This window comes from Mobula hypostoma, chromosome 15 (assembly GCF_963921235.1).
Source record: "Mobula hypostoma chromosome 15, sMobHyp1.1, whole genome shotgun sequence".
Taxonomy (NCBI): domain Eukaryota; kingdom Metazoa; phylum Chordata; class Chondrichthyes; order Myliobatiformes; family Myliobatidae; genus Mobula; species Mobula hypostoma.
In genome coordinates this window covers 50,533,542-50,550,373 of record NC_086111.1, presented here as the reverse complement: position 1 = coordinate 50,550,373, position 16,832 = coordinate 50,533,542, and the positions used below count along the sequence as shown (strand labels likewise).

The 16,832-nt window shown below is 41.8% G+C and overlaps 1 long non-coding RNA gene across 1 annotated transcript; it reads left to right on the top strand.

The window, feature by feature from the left end:
- Positions 1-420: 420 nt before the first annotated feature.
- LOC134356827 (uncharacterized) lies at positions 421-16,399 on the top strand. Its single transcript, XR_010020443.1, has 3 exons — positions 421-558; positions 14,852-14,973; positions 16,005-16,399. It is a non-coding gene; the product is annotated as an uncharacterized LOC134356827 (long non-coding RNA).
- Positions 16,400-16,832: the final 433 nt, after the last annotated feature.

Genomic DNA, 16,832 nt, shown 5'->3' with positions numbered 1-16,832 from the left:
TGGAATAAGTATCGGCATAACCAAGTAATTTTGCATAACGTTCCCACTAGTGCTTTACCATCAACATATCTGTTCTGCAGTTGAACCCTTGCAATTGGTCTTTTCCTCATCCTCTTGCGCAATCTTAATTAGCTCCAATTCTGGTCAGGATTGGTGCAGTAGAACACAGTTTAACTCGCAGTTGTAATACAGACAGTGCAGTGGCGGCGCGGACACAGTGCCCAAACCATTCACCTGAGACGCTGATCCCACCGGAACGCCAGCGCTGTTCCCGGAACCTTCCCCTGCCCTGCGGCCAGATCTTCCCAACACCTCGGGAACTCTGTCCAAAGAAGCATGTGCCTCCACCACAGTGGTGCCTGTTACAAAGAACCACGCTGCCGAGCAGACTAAACGGAGCGCCGCTGCCCGACATGCTCCCAGAGGCACCATCTCTTCTCCCATTTCTTCGTCCAGACCTGCATCAACTCACAACAGCTTTCCTTCTGATTGGCCGGTGTCTCCGGACTCTGTGACGTCCCACCATAACCGATGACACTTGTGTTCATCAACTGACCGGTGAGCGACCTAACGGGCTGCGTTGATAGCACAAGCCCGCTCTTTGCCGTTTGGAATGTTTCTGCTTAAATCCGAACCCCGGCGGCTTTCTGTACCCAGGATGGTTCTGTTGAATGGTCACAAATCTGAAGTCTTAACTCGACAGATACTGACTGATTTGCTGGATATCTGGAGTGTCGTACCTCAGATTTAAAAGTATTTTACTTTTAGAATATTTGTTTCTGTACATTCAGGTCAGTCTGGGTAACCAATTTATATTTCTGGATTATGCTTTGTGGATCCAGAACTGGCTTGCCCACAGGAGGCAAAGAGTGGTTGTAGACGGGTCATATTCTGCATGGAGGTCAGTGACCAGTGGTGTGCCTCAGGGATCTGTTCTGGGACCCCTACTCTTCGTGATTTTTATAAATGATCTGGATGAGGAAGTGGAGAAATGAGTTACTAACTTTGCTGATGACACAAAGGTTGGGGGTGTTGTGGATAGTGTGGAGGGCTGTTAGAGGTTACACTGGGACATCGATAGGATGCAAAACTGGGCTGAGAAGTGGTAGATGGGGTTCAACCCAGATAAGTGTGAGGTGGATCATTTTGTTAGGTCAAATATGATGGCAGAAAATAGCATTAGTGGTAAGGCTCTTGGCAGTGTGGAGGATCAGAGGGATCTTGGGGTCCGAGTCCATAGGACACTCAAAGCTGCTATGCAGGTCGACTCTGTGGTTAAGAAAGCATATGGTGCACTGGCCTTCATTAATCATGGGATTGAGTTTAAGAGCCCAGAAGTAATGTTGCAGCTCTATAGGACCCTGGTCAGACCCCACTTGGAGTATTGTGCTCAATTCTGGTTGCCTCACTACAGGAAGGACGTGGAAACCATAGAAAGGGTGCAGAGGAGATTTACAAGGATGTTGCCTGGATTGGGGAGCATGACTTATGAGAATTGGTTGAGTGAACTCGGCCTTTTCTCCTTGGAGCGATGGAGGATGAGAGGTGACCTGATAGAGGTGTACAGGATAATGAGAGGCATTGATCGTGTGGATAGTCAGAGACTTTTCTCCAGGGCTGAAATGGCTAGCATGAGAGGGCATAGTTTTATGGTGCTTGGAAGTAGGTACAGAGGAGATGGCAGGGGTAAGTTTTTTCCACAGAGAGTGGTGAGTGCGTGGAATGGCTGCTGGCAGCGGTGGAGGCGGAAACGATAGGGTCTTTTAAGAGACTCCTGGATGGCTACATGGAGCTTAGAAAAATAGAGGGCTATGGGTAAAGCCTACGTAGTTCTAAGGTAGGGACATGTTTGGCACAGCTTTGTTGGCTGAAGGGCCTGTATTGTGCTGTAGGTTTTCTATGTTTTTTCTAAACGTCAGAGAAGGTGGAGACATTGCAAAAGAAGACAAGATAGACAAAGGGTGTTCAGTGTAAAAAAAGGCAAACATTTAATCAACTCTACTTTAACAGCTCCATTTATGCACGACAAATGCAACACAAAATAAAAGCAAATAACCTTCATCAGGTCACAGTGGATCTGCAGAAAGTTGATGTTGAGTTCTGTGATCTTTCAACATTACAGGTCATTGTGGGAAAAAAATATATATATTAGATCAGCTGCACTAAAGCAAAATCCTACCATGAGATGCATTACGTTTTTATCAACCTGTATCTTTTATGAATAGTGCCTGATGAGATTTTGCTATTGGGAATAATAAAATCCAAGCCAGATCTTCAGCACATTAATTCCTCCAAGGACTACCCTCAAAACTCTGGAGTTGTGGTACCTGAAACTACAGAGCTCAATCAAGGAAGACCACAGAATTACCTTGAGCTTGAGCAGCATGCCACAAAGCTAATACATTATCTCACTTAACACACATCAAAGTTGCTGGTGAACGCAGCAGGCCAGGCAGCATCTATAGGAAGAGGCGCAGTCGACGTTTCAGGCCGAGACCCTTCGTCAGGACTAGTCTCACTTGCCTGAGACAATTCAACATCATATGTTGGCAGGTTAGCTACGTACACTCATGGGCAAGAATTCAAGTTCCATGGCTAATTTAGATATGATAAAAAGATGGGTTTCCCTTGTAGATTGGGTATTGCCATGTGATTTAAGTCGCTATTCAATCAATTTGCACCCTTCAAACAGGATCTAAAAAAAAGGAATAAAGATTTGTCCAAACACTTAGAATTGCACATTTTATTTTACCACACAAAATTCTCCAGTCCTGCTGAAGGGTCTTTGCCCAAAATGCCAACTGTACTCTTTTCCTGGCCTGCTGGGTTCCTCCAGCATTGTGTGTGTGTGTTGCTTGGATTTCCAGCATCTGCGGATTTTCTCTTGTTTGTGATATCCAAAGTAACAATATTTTTGTACTATATCACATTTAATACAAATTTCCACAAATCCCAGTGCACCTCAATATTTTTTTGGGTCTAAAACCAAATCTCAGATGGTGACAAGAGGGCATACAGAAGCAAGATATGCCAACTAGTTGAGTGGTGTCACAGCAACAACTTAGCACTCAACGTCGGTAATACCAAAGAGCTGATTGTGGACTTCAGAAAGATTAAGATGAGGGAACACATACCAATCCTCACAGAGGGATCAGAGGTGGAGAGTGAGCAATTTCAAGCTCCTGGGTGTCGACATCTCTGCTCCTAACATATTGATGCAGCTATAAAGAGAGCAAGAGAGTGGCTATAATATCTCATTAGGAGTTTGAGGAAATTTGGTTTGTCACCTAAAACACTCAAAAACTTCTACAGATTTACGGTTGATATCATTTTGACTGGCTGCATCACTGACTGGTATGGGGGGAGCTACTGCACAGGACTGAAGTAAGAAGCAGAGAGTTATAAAATTAGTCAGCTCCATCATGGGTACTAGCCTCCATAGTATCCCAGACATCCTCAAGGAGTGGTGCCTCAGAAAGGCAGCATCCATCAACAAGGACTCCCACCACCCAGGACATGCCCTCTTCTCATTTTTACTATCAGGAAGGAGGTACAGAAACCTGAAGGCACACATTCAGCAATTCAGAAACAGCTTCTTCCCCTCTGCTGTCTGATTTCTGAATGGATGTTGAACCCTGCCATTTGCTTAAATTTCTGCTTTTGCACTTCTTGTCTTAATTTAACTATTTAATATAAGTATATACTTAGAGTAATTCTGTATTTTTTCTATATTTATCATGTATTCCATTGTACTGCTGCCATTTCACAATACATGCCAGTGATATTAAACCTGATTCTGATATAGTTCAACTCTAGTACTCACAGCCTCCGTCAATTCTAAGTGAACAAAAAGCATAAATGTATCTTAATCTTATGCAGTTTATATATGAAGGTACATATGATACATATAGGTGTAATTTTCTCTGGCTATCAGACATGAAACACAGGTTAAGTATCAGGTCTGCTTTACTTCCTTGCTCATAGTCACTGAAATTGAAGCCCTTTGGGGAAAAATATTGGGATAGTTAAAATATTGGGAACTCCATTGTAAAGTTAGTATGAGATAAAATACATCAATAAATACATATTGAGATTCTGACCAAAATGGGTCATTGAGAAGCATGGGAAACATGTTAAAAGATCTGCAAAGTTCTCTGGAATGCCGATATTTTTGAAAATTAATTATGCTGAGCATGTATTTGCATAGCAATTCTCTGCAATGATATTCCAGTGTGTTTACTTCTTGCTGGAAATTATCTGAACTCAGCAGCTGATCCAGTAGGTAATAGTGTTAAAGATGTTTTTTCAACCTGAGGTTAAGAGTCCACACATCAAAGACCTTGTATGAATGCCCTTTCTCCACCTAGTCTACCTTTGCCGAGTTAGTAGAGGAAGGCAGACTGGCTGCAGAATCTGTGTGGTGGGGTGGATGTGGTCAGGACAACAACAAGAGGAGAAGAAGAAAAGGATTCAAATAGCTTCTTCTGCAATATGTGGTTTTCATCCCATGTCAGGCATTTTAAGGCTATTCCTCAAGAGGGACTAACACATAACAGGATTTATCTAAAGGGGAAGGACCTGAAGTTTTCTCATCCCATCTACAAGTGTTGAAACCATTTAGGTGCAGTATGAACAAGTGTGCTATCACCAAGTACAAGCACTACCATTGAGTCACAGAAAACATGAATAGTATTTGTACTAAATGTCCTAAATTATAGAGAAATTAATTCAATTAAAAGTGTGAATTTTAAACTGAGCACCATGTGAGATTAAAGTACTTTAATCATTGTCACATTCTAACAAAGGAATTCAAAACTGCCCATTCCATTATTAGATATGATAACTATTCCGATGTGTTTTATGCCTGAAAATGAACCCTTGAGGTGATTAAAGCACTTAGCTACAACTTACTTTTAATCATTTCCCTGCGTCTTTTTCCTGCATAAAATATGCTGCAACATTCATTATAAAATGATTCCCACTTAGCAATCCATTTTTATTCTGCACTTCACCATAATTTGCATCTAGATCTTCAAAATCAATTAATTTGCACAGGCATTATGCTTTTGAAGGTACATAACCTACTTACATAACTCAACATTTTGCATTCCTGTTTCCATATGTATAAATTCCCTAAGTCATACAGAATGATTACAATTCATTTGCTTCTGAGATACATGGCAAACATTTTTGGAAAACAACACAGGGCATTTCAGATTGTTCAAAGTTCTTGTTAATTCATGAAACCTTGATCTGTTTAATCAAAACCCAGGACTAGTTACAATAATCTTTCATTTTCCATACTGCAGTATTATGTTGACCTTTTGAATACATAATTATGTAACAAATCCCACTTAATTGACTATCTGATAAATGAATATGAACGTAAATGAATGAAAGCATAGTTTTGAAATCTTTATGTCTAGTTTTCTCAGAGATGCAAGTTAACTTTGGTGCAGTTGAAAACTGAGTGGAAGTTGATGGCTTGTCTGTTATTCAATCTGACTGCACTAGTGCTAGGCCAAGAGTAATCAAAGATGGATTCGAGGACATGTGCTATAACAAGAGGCTGGACAAACCTGGGTTGTTTTCTCTGGAGTGTGGAGGCTGAGGGAGATTTGGTAGAGGTTTATAAGGTTATGAGAGGCATAGACAGAGCGGATAGACGGTATATTTTTCCACGGCCACGCTTTTAAGGTGCGAGGGGCAAAGGTGATGTGAGGGTCAAGTTTTTTTATACAGAGTGGTGGATGCCTGGAATATGCTGCCTGGGATGGTGCTGGAGGCAGATACATTAGGTACTTTTAAGAGACATTTAGAGAGGCAGATGGAGTTCAACCTGGAGAAGTGTGAGGTGGTACACTTTGGAAGGACAAACTCCAAGGCAGAGTACAAAGTAAATGGCAGGATACTTGATAGTGTGGAGGAGCAGAGGGATCTGAGGGTACATGTCCACAGATCCCTGAAAGTTGCCTCACAGGTGGATAGGGTAGTTAAGAAAGCTTATGGGGTGTTGGCTTTCATAAGTCGAGGGATAGAGTTTAAGAGTCGCGATGTAATGATGCAGCTCTATAAAACTCTGGTTAGGCCACACTTGGAGTACTATGTCCAGTTCTGGTCACCTCACTATAGGAAGGATGTGCAAGCATTGGAAAGGGTACAGAGGAGATTTACTAGGATGCTGCCTGGTTTAGAGAGTATGAATTATGATCAGAGATTAAGGGAGCTAGGGCTTTACTCTTTGGAGAGAAGGAGAATGAGAGGAGACATGATAGAGGTCTACAAGATATTAAGAAGAATAGATAGAGTGGATAGCCAGCGCCTCTTCCCCAGGGCACCACTGCTCAATACAAGAGGACATGACCTTAAGGTAAGGGGTGGGAAGTTGAAGGGGGATATTAGGGGAAGGTTTTTTACTCAGAGAGTGGTTGGTGCGTGGCATGCACTGCCTGAGTCAGTGGTGGAGGCAGATACACTAGTGAAGTTTAAGAAACTACTAGACAGGTATATGGAGGAATTTAAGGTGGGGGGTTATATGAGAGGCAAGGTTTGAGGGTCGGCACAACATTGTAGGCCGAAAAGCCTTTACTGTGCTGTACTATTCTATGTTCTATGTGTTCTATGAATGCGTGGGAAATGGAAAGATACAGTATCAGCATTTTGTAGGCAGAAGGGATTAGTTTAGTTGGCTATTTGATTACTAATTTGATTGGTTTGGCCCAACATTGTGGGCTGAAGGGCCTGTTACTTTGTTGTGCTAGTCTATGTTCTAAATAAGTCATTAGGGGAAGACTAGAATGAGGTACACCTCTGAAGCTGTTGAGGAATGCTTTGACAGAGAACAAATCTGTGTCAAAGATGTGTCAAACTTTCCAAATGCTTCTGAATGCTCCAGACATTCAAAAACAATTAGACATGTAAATAGTAAACACAAAATAATCTGCAGATGCTGTTGTCAAAGGAACACTCACAATGCTCTGGAGGAACTCAGCAGGTCAGTCAGCATCAGTTGAAAAGATTAGTCGACATTTTGGGCCGAAACCCTTCTTCAGGACTGAAGGAAGAACTTTGGGGAGGGTTTGAAGAATGCTGGTAGTTGAAAAAAACAGTAATTTTTAAGACAAAAAATTTTTAAATCACCTCCAAACCTATTCTGTTACTGCTCCCCAACTTTTCCTTCTATACATTGATGACTACATTGGTGCTGCTTCCTGCACCCATGCTGAACTCGTCAATTTCATCGACTTTACTTCAAACTTCCACCCAGCCCTCAAATTCACTTGGTCTATCTCTGACACTTCCCTCCCCTTTCTTGATCTCTCGGTCTCCATCTCTGGAGACAGACTGTCCACTGACATCTTCTACAAGCCCACTGACTCTCATAACTACCTCAACTATACCTCTTCCCACCCTGCCACATGCAAAAATGCCATTCCCTATTCCCAGTTCCTCCGTCTCCACCACATCTGCTCCCAGGATGAGGCTTTCCGTTCCAGGACATCTCAAATGTCCTCTTTCTTTAAGGATCGTGGTTTCCCTTCTACGGTGATCAATGATGCCCTCACCCGCATCTCCTCCATTTCCTGCACTTCGGCCCTCACCCCATCTTCCCGCCACCACAACAGGGATAGAGTTCCCCTTGTCCTCACCTACCACCCCACCAGCCTCCGGATCCAGCACATTATCCTCCGCAACTTCCGCCACCTTCAACAGGACCCCACCACTAAGCACATCTTTCCCTCTCCACCCCTCTCCGCTTTCCGCAGGGATCGATCCCTCTGCAACTAACTTCTAGCACGTCCATCCCCACGGATCTCCCACCCGGCACTTATCCCTGTAAGCGTAAGTGCTACACCTGTCCCTACACCTCCTCTCTTGCCACCATTCAGGGTCCCAAACAATCCTTCCGGGTGAGGCAACACTTCACTTGCGAATCTGTTGGGGTCATCTATTGCATCCGGTGCTCCCGGTGCGGCCTCCTCTACATCAGTGAAACCCGACGCAGATTGGGAGACCGCTTCGTCGAGCACCTCCACTCCGTCCGCCACAACAGATAGGATCTCCCGGTAGCCACCCACTTCAACTCTGCTTCCCACTCCCATTCAGATATGTCCATACATGGCCTCCTCTACTGCCATGATGAGGCTAAACTCAGGTTGGAGGAGCAACACCTCATATACCGTCTAGGTAGTCTCCAGCCCCTTGGTATGAACATTGAATTTTCCAACTTCCGGTAATTCCCTCCCCCTCCCTTCCTCTATCCCTATTTCGCATCACCTCCCTCATAGTTCCGCCTCCTTCTACTACTATTCTCCTGCCAATCAGCCCTCTGCTTCCCCTCCCCCACCCCTTTGTCTTAAAAATTACTGTTTTTTTCAACTACCAGCATTCTTCAAACCCTCCCCAAAGTTCTCCCTTCAGTCCTGACGAAGGGTTTTGGCCTGAAACGTCGACTAATCTTTTCAACTGCTGCTGACTGACCCGCTGAGTTCCTCCAGCGCATTGTTCCTTAGACATGTAAATAGTTGGATTTTAAAAATGTCCTAACATTTAAAAGTAATGAAATCAACTAAAACACTTGTAACTCTCATAACCAAGAAACATTTCTGGCCCAATTGTACAAGGAAAGGGAAGGAGGAAGTGTAGAGAAGAGAAGGGGTGAGAGGGTAACCAGAATAATTTCTTCCGTAATCCATTTTTTCTCTTCTATTATATTCTTTCTTCTTCAGCCTTTTATCTTTCCCACCTCCCAGTTTCTTACTTTATCCCCATTCCCCCACCGTGCCACCTTCCCTCTCACCTGGTCTCACCTATAACCTCCCAGCTAGTCCTCTTTCCCCCTTCTCCCACCTTTTTATTCTGGCATCTCCCCATTTCCTTTCTAGTCCAGACGAAGGACCTTGGCCCAAAACATTGAGTCTTTAGTCCACTCCATAAATTCACCGTAACTTATTGAATTCCTCCAGCATTTTGTGTGCTTACTTAAAACAGCATTTTGTGTGCTTACTTAAAACAGCAACTTGATGTGTTGGGCCCACAGAAATTTGAAAAAAAGGTCTTCAGTGCAATTAACTAAAGAATGGGGAATTTTGGCAAAGCAACCTCAAGAAACTTGAAACCATTCTATGTTACTTAATGCAAGTAGGAATGATAATGGAGGGAAGGACCAATGTGGAGTAGTGTGTCTTTTCCATGAAGACATATTGAATGTGTGTTCAGGTTCCAAAGGCAGACTGTGATATTTAGAGATGGTGAACACACTCTAGTGAGGCTACACGGGTTCATGTTGGAATGAGAACCAGTCACATTTTGTTTTTGAAATCTGGGCCGTGGTTTACTGCCCATTCCTAAATGCCCTTAAAGGTGATGGTGAACCACCTTCCTCAACGTAGGAGTTTTCCTGGTGAAGGTTCTTCCATAGTGCCAAGAGGTCAGGAGAAGCAGGACTCAGATCTCATAACAAAGGAGAAATGGCAATGTATTCAGAAGCATAACTATCAGAGAAAAATCGCAGTGATGGTATTCCCAATCATCACCTTCCCGGCACATGTTCTATTGCATGAAGGTCCTCATTAAGTGACCAACTTTAAAACATAATCAACTTTTTTTTTATTCTATTCTTTATACTGAAAATATACAAATAAGGCTAATGGCCATGACTGGCAGAGATTGGGGACGAAAGTACCTTCATGATTTCACTATAAATCTGCACTTCATTCCATGTTAATGTGTATTTATGAATGTAATCTTAAAGGGAAAATGCAGAAGAAATCAAGATACAGTGTCAGCGTTCACTTGAAACTCACTAGGTGCTTGGAACCCAACATGACCTCATTTTCCTCAATTTTTTAAAATGAACCAGGCTGACTATTTAATATGATACTGTAAAACATCTTAAAATGTATTAAAAGTCTGTTGGTGTCTTCATGGGAACAACATCTGATAATGCTCATTATAGTAAAATGCTGATAATCAAACACATTCAGGAATTTGGTGGACCTGGGTTATCAGCATTTCACTGTAATGAGATAGTTGAGAACCATGTCCCAGGCTAGAATCTGGATACACTGGCATTGATTTTCCACATTGACTATTTCTGCCTATTCAAAATTGAAATAAATATTTGCTATACTACTGGCATCCAACACTTACCTGAAACAATATTCAGAGAGGCTTGTAAATAGGCAAGCAGCATCTCACTTGTTTCTGACAGGAGCCTGCCTAAATATGAAAAATCAGTGGCCAAGCTGTTTGCAGGAACTGACTGCAGTTTTTAGATACTTACCACAACCACGTCATGCACGTCATCCATTTGCACTATGCTATGAGTGACCCATAATGAAATTTGGGTGGCAGGGTGGAGATATGAACCTACCAAAGGAGATGTAAGGAGCTCTTCCCCTCCACTAGCCTGTAGGTCACACTTAGGCAAGGTGTATCACCTGCTTAGCCTCTCAATCAGGGTCTCATGAGGCCAAGGAAGAAGATGGTATGAGCAGCTGGTGCACATCAAAGTCCTGCTTATGTGATGAATGACTCCAGGCAGACAATCTCTGAAGAGTACTGATAATGTCTGGGGTCAACCATCTTGGAAAGACGCTGCCCAGAAGAAGGCAATGGCAAACCATTTCTGTAGAAAAATTTGCCAAGAACAATCATGATCATGGAAAGACCACGTCATACCCATGTTACCCACGTCATACAATATGGCATGTAACAAATGAATGAACAAATGATAAAGGAATTAGAGCAAACACTCAGAAACCTACTTTTGTGTTTCTAGATGGCGTACTCAGTCCCTTAGAAAATGCCTGCAATTCAATGACCACAGCAGAAGCTTTGTGTATTGATAATCCACCAAGACTGAACCTGGTGGATGAGTTACGCATTGGAGTCACCTAATTATTCCACCTCTCCCAGATTCCTGGCTGCAGTGGTCCTCGCAGTTGCTATCTAAGGTCCACTTTGCATTTATTTACTTAATTAAGCTCATCACCTCATTTGGGGAATAGGCTGCCGACAGCAGCTGCCAGAGTTCTTTTATCCCGGCGAAGATCCTTCTTCTTCCAAGGATGTGGCCTCTGGAGCTTCTGTAGCACTGTGTTTTTATGGGATGGAGTTGCTAGCCCCATGCCCAACCTTCCTCCCTTCACAGCCAGGCTCGGGTTCATTCATGGTGGAATTCACTTTGCCTTTGGTTAGTAATAAATAATTCAGATGGATAGAAAACTCCAAGCCAAATAATAAATGTGCTTATCTAATAAATTCTAAAAAAAAGGTTTCACTCTCTTCTTGAACAATGGAAATTAGAGCTATAAGCCCGGAATCTATTTATTTGACAAACCCTTCAGCCAAGGTCATCTCTCTGCTGGAAAGCTGAATTTACTATTATTTCAGAGAAGATTATATTCTTTCAATTCTTACTTCATTTATCTTGCTGTGATTTAGTCATACTGAATAAAAAGGGAAGGAATGGTATAATTTTGGCTTTGTCAATAATGCATTAAATAGGATCAGGATTAGCATCTTATTTGTCTTCTTTTATTGCAATGTAAAGTAAAAAGATAGAGATCGTGCCTCCTGATCTTTCCTGGAAGTTTATCGGAGTCCTTTTCAACTATTTCAACATAATCTTATTGTCCAATATGTCTGATGACTTAAAATTCATTTGAGTATGACAGTTTTTACATCTAATCTGATACATAAATAGTTCAGAACCAATGCTTGATTTTTAGACACGCTAGCTGACCTTGACCACTCCACCAAGTTTTTTAATAAACTGGATTGAGAGTAAGTGGCTTATTAGCTCTGCAGGAAGCAATCAAAGTGTTGCTCGAGGTTAGAACAGTAAAGCTCTGTAAGAGGAGCCCCACACTAGAATATGTCAACTTAACCTTCAGCTCATATCTAATTTACATTTTAGTGGTTTTCTGATATAGGAACCATCAAATAACAGACAATCAAAATGAAATATCATCTTTAAGTTACTATATAAAATATATATTATTTTTCAGCTTCTCCTCTTTGCAATGTGAAACTTGCAACATTTATATCTGATCCATTGCTACTGATTACATTGATATTCTGAAAAGTCAAAGCAAACATTCAAAGCAGGAGAATAATTTAATTGTATGTCAATCTGAAACAATAAATCTGGTTTTTGCTTTAACAGATTTATGTGAGATAACCAAAATGCAGAACAAATGAATGTATGTAAATAACTGAGATCTGTATGAAATTATTTGATCCTTCAAAAATTTAATTTCAAATAACAACTCAGCTATAGATTGATTAAGCAAGATTTCCGAATGTAATTAGATGGATTTACTTCAATATAGTTTGCTTCACATTGAATTTGAAAGTACTGTACTCTCCAAATTCATATCAACTAATTTAATTTAGAAACATTTTCTTCAACAGTCAAAGGAATAATGAATAATGGGATCAAAGCTGACTGAGTTGTAAATAGAAAACAGAAAATGCTGTAAATGCAGGTCAGACAATCTGTAGAAAGAAAATCAGAAACAACCAGTTGTGCTGAAAAGAATAACTTATTTTACTTCCATCCATGGATGCAGTTTGATCAATTGAATATTCTCAACATTTTCAAATTTCTATTATTTTCCTGCATTTGCAGTTCTCTTAATAATTTGTATTATCAGCCTGGAGATGTTCTATTAAATTGTTTCTTGTTGCTTCGGATAATATCTGAAAAGGGAGGTGGCTGAAATCATTCAACCACAATAACAGACTCTAGTCTACCTGTAATTTTTCTAAGGTTCTTTCCAAAAACCAGGATTGGCAAGAATTTCAACAGTGTTTCCATTTATCTGAGGAAATGCAGTATCTCAGTGGGAGGGCGGAGTTCATCATCGTATTATTGGTGGTATGTTAGCTATTCAACAACTGAAGAAACCCGAGTTCTATAATGGTGTCAATTAACTTATTCTACCATCACTGAAAGTTATTACTTAACTAGCATTTAGTAGAGGATTTTCAATTTTGTTGCCAGTGTTATTGAAAGTGGAATAATTTCCTCATGGAAGAATTTTCAAATACTTCTGGATACACCAAAAATCAATTAAAAAAATCCTTAAGTATTACAAATGCAAATCAATGGGCACCGATCTACAGGTACAACTAAAAATGGACCTTGGAATTCATTGCCATTGAACTGGAAAACAGGCATCAGTAGGCAGCTCTATATCTGATAGGGCAAACAGATCAATTGCCGTATAATTGGTATGGAAATCTGCCTATCGGGCACAAAAGTGGAATTGGTGCTACTTCATTTCTAGAGTGTTTATAGTTAGCAGTTAATTACAGAGGAATGTAGACAAAACAGAAAAAAATCTGGTGACAAACATTTTCAAAGCAGATCAAGTAAGGCAAAGGAGAAACTAGCCTTCATTTTAGTAATCTGTTGGTTTATGCCAAATGATCTTCCAGCAACATTATGCTGACCATTGTTCCTTCTACACAGCGCAGGTGTGAGACGGCACAGTAACGGAAATGCTCCTATGCACATAGCCTTTGGCTGAGCTAGTCTTCTGCCTAGCCCCACTTATCTGATCCCAGACCAGAGCACTCCATACCCCACTTTTCCATGTACCTATCCAAAACTGTATTTACATCTGCTATTTCCACTGGCAGCTCACTCCATACTTGCACCACCTTCTGTGTGAAGATGTTTCCCCCTCAGGCCCCCCTTATATATTTCAGCTTTCACCCTAAACCTATGACCTCTAGTTCTAGTCTCACCCAGACTAAGGGGAGAAAGCCTATGTACATTCACCCTATCTATACTCCTCATAATCTTGTATACTACTATATGATCTCTCTTCTTTCTCCTCCGGAAATTAAGTCCAAACCTATCCAAACTTTGCCTTTAACTCACATCGTCAATTGCCAGCGACATTCTTGTAAATGTTTTTGACTCTCTTTTAGATTTGTTGATATCTTTCCTAGAGGAGGTGACCAGAACTACACATAATACTCTAAATTTAGTTTCACCAATGTCTTGTACAATTTCAATATCCCAACTCTTGTACTCAATGTCCCGATTTATGAATTCCAAAATGAACTTTGGTGTCTTTTCAAAGAATTAGTGGATCTGTATTCCCAGATCTCTTTGTTCTACAGCATACCTCATGCCCTGCCATTGAAAGTGTAAATTTTACCCTGGTTATCTTCCCAAAGGGCAACACCTCACTCTTACCCACATTAAACTCTATTTGCCATTTTTTAGCTCATTTCTGAGTTGTGAAGCTTCAGGATTCTTTACCTGAGGATTCCAGATTTTTGGCTGTCAAAGGAATATGGGGTTAGAGCCTGAAGGTGCCATTGTGGGGTCAAAATCAGCTGGGGATTTATTGGAGCAGGCACAAGCAGCTGAGTGGCCTCCTTCTATTTCTACTTCTTATGTTTTGAGGTGGCTGACCACATCTCTGCCACAGGTGGGGCAGCTGGTGCTGGGTAGGTGGGAAGTTGATTAATCTGTGCTTTGGTAGAGTCCTTCTGATATTTATTCAGGGTCCCTGTAGGCTGCTGATGAAGGGGCTTTATGCGCTCAGAGTCATCCTGAAGGCTTCTCCATTTAGAACTGCCATGGAGCAGGAACTCCCATAAGGCACTGGGGCTCTTACACTTTGGGAACATTCCTGAATAGTTTCTTCTATCCACGTGGTGATCTCCTGCCATGAAGGAGCTTGGAGTAAAGTGACTTGGTAATCTAGGGTCAGGCATGTGAACAAAGTGACTGCCACTTGGAATTGACTGAGGATAATTAGGGTCTCAGTTGGAGATGTTGGCTTGAGAGAGGATACTGATATGAATTTATTTACTTTGCTAGCGGATTCGAGGATTTTACAGAGATGGCATGGGGTATATCTCTCAGGTGCCTTGAGGTGGATGCTGAATGACATTCTATGCCCAGAGCGATTCACCATGGCGGAGCTCAAGTCCTAGTGCAAGGTATGATTCACTGTTTGGACAATTTAAACACTGGCCCAAGTGGACTGCGGTCTCCTCTCTCTGCGACAGTGAGGCTGTGAGTCTACCTCTGGCTGCTGTGCTTCGTGTCTGCAACTTTGCGGCGATTTGCCCCGCTAACATGATGAACTGAATACCGAGGCTTTGGGCCTGCTCCAGGGATTTGGATCTGAGGGCTGAGCTCGGTCAGAATTGTTGTTGCTCTTTGTTTCTATTGTTGCATGATTTGTGTTTTTTTCTCTTTTTCTGTGCATTGGGGGTTGGTCTTGTTTTTATCAGGGTTCTTTTGGATTTCATGCTTTGCAGCTGCCTGTAAGCAAACAAAACTCAAGGTTGCATGATTTATACATTCTTTGATAAAAAACTGTACTTTGAATCTTTGAAGTGTACAAATTGGTTATGGATTAGCACCAGCTAAACAAAGAGCTTTCTGATGTGTTTGAGATATTAAGTTTAATACTCTTTTCCTCAGACAGTGAAGGACTGTGTTGGTTGACAGAAAGCAAAAGATGAATTTCATCTTCAGTGACTTTCTTTGAGAGGTGGCTTGTGACTTTTCAGTGCCCTGTTGTTCAGGGATGATGGTGAGGCTGGTAAGATATAGAAGATCTTGCCAGTGGTGGAGAATCTGTCTTGACCATGTCTTGGTAATTAGTGGCTCTGGTCAAAATGGCGCTGGGCTGAGATCTCCATCGAGGTTGCAGTATGTTTTTTTTTGTTTTTTTTTGATTTATAGGAATGTTCTTGGGACAGAGATGGGAGTTAGGGGTCAGGTTAGGATTTAGGAACTAGGATTTGGGGGAATTAGAGGGCAGGATGGAGCCCAAGCCTCTGCTCCACTTTTGAAGACTAGCGAAGTGGACATGGTCAGATGTCATGTTGACAGACCAGCAAGGACAAGGGGTGGTAATGAGTCTCAAGGTTGAGGTTCCATCATCAGCGAGTCCAGGGTTTGAGGTCCAGAGTTCAGGTCATCATCCAGGGTGCTCATTTGTCATTATGATGAGTCCTAGGTCGATGCCAAAGATTGAAGCCCGGACGTCAATCGTAATGCCAGATTGAAGCCCAAAGGCCTACCAGAGGTTCAGAGTGAAGCCTGAAAGTCAATTGGAAGTCCAGAAGTTGAGGCCAGATGGTTGGACCCCCCCCAAGTCTGTGAATCTCTGTGAGTCCACTGAGGAAGTCTGCGAATCCATGAGTCTACTGGAGGTTGGAGGTTGGAGGTTGGAGCCCAGTGATGGCCTGCCTTGGGATGAGTGGACTCTGTACTGTATATGTGTTGGGAAGGAGGAACGGGGATGGTTTTCTATTGTTACTTTGTCGGTTGGCATGTTCTATTTGTTGTGTTCTGTGTTGATCTGCCGAGCATTGTGGACATGCTATGTAGGTGCTGGAGTGTGAGGCAACATCTGCGAGCTGCCCCCAGCACACCTTTGGGTGTGTTGGTTGCTAAGCAAATGAAGCATTTCACTATGTGTTTTGATGTACGACTGATCAATAAATCTGAATCTGTGATATACTACTGGAGCTGCTCTTCTCCTTCCATTCCTCATCTGTCACTTCCACATTAAAGTGCAGCAACTGAACCACGATAACGAGGAACTAATGTAAGATTTGCAGTTTCTGTGTAGTTTGTGTCTGAATGGTGAGTTTTAGGCAGACTGGAATGAAGTGTGCTACTGCATGAAACTGTGTCACATTAGCTTATTGTGAAGGTGCAGATACAGCCGGGAAACATAAAAGGAAGACACTAGATTTTTAGTAAGAAGAGTTGAGTTCAGAAAATTAAACATTAAAAGGAAACTAAAAGAAAGGGAGAAGATTATTTAATTATGATTCTA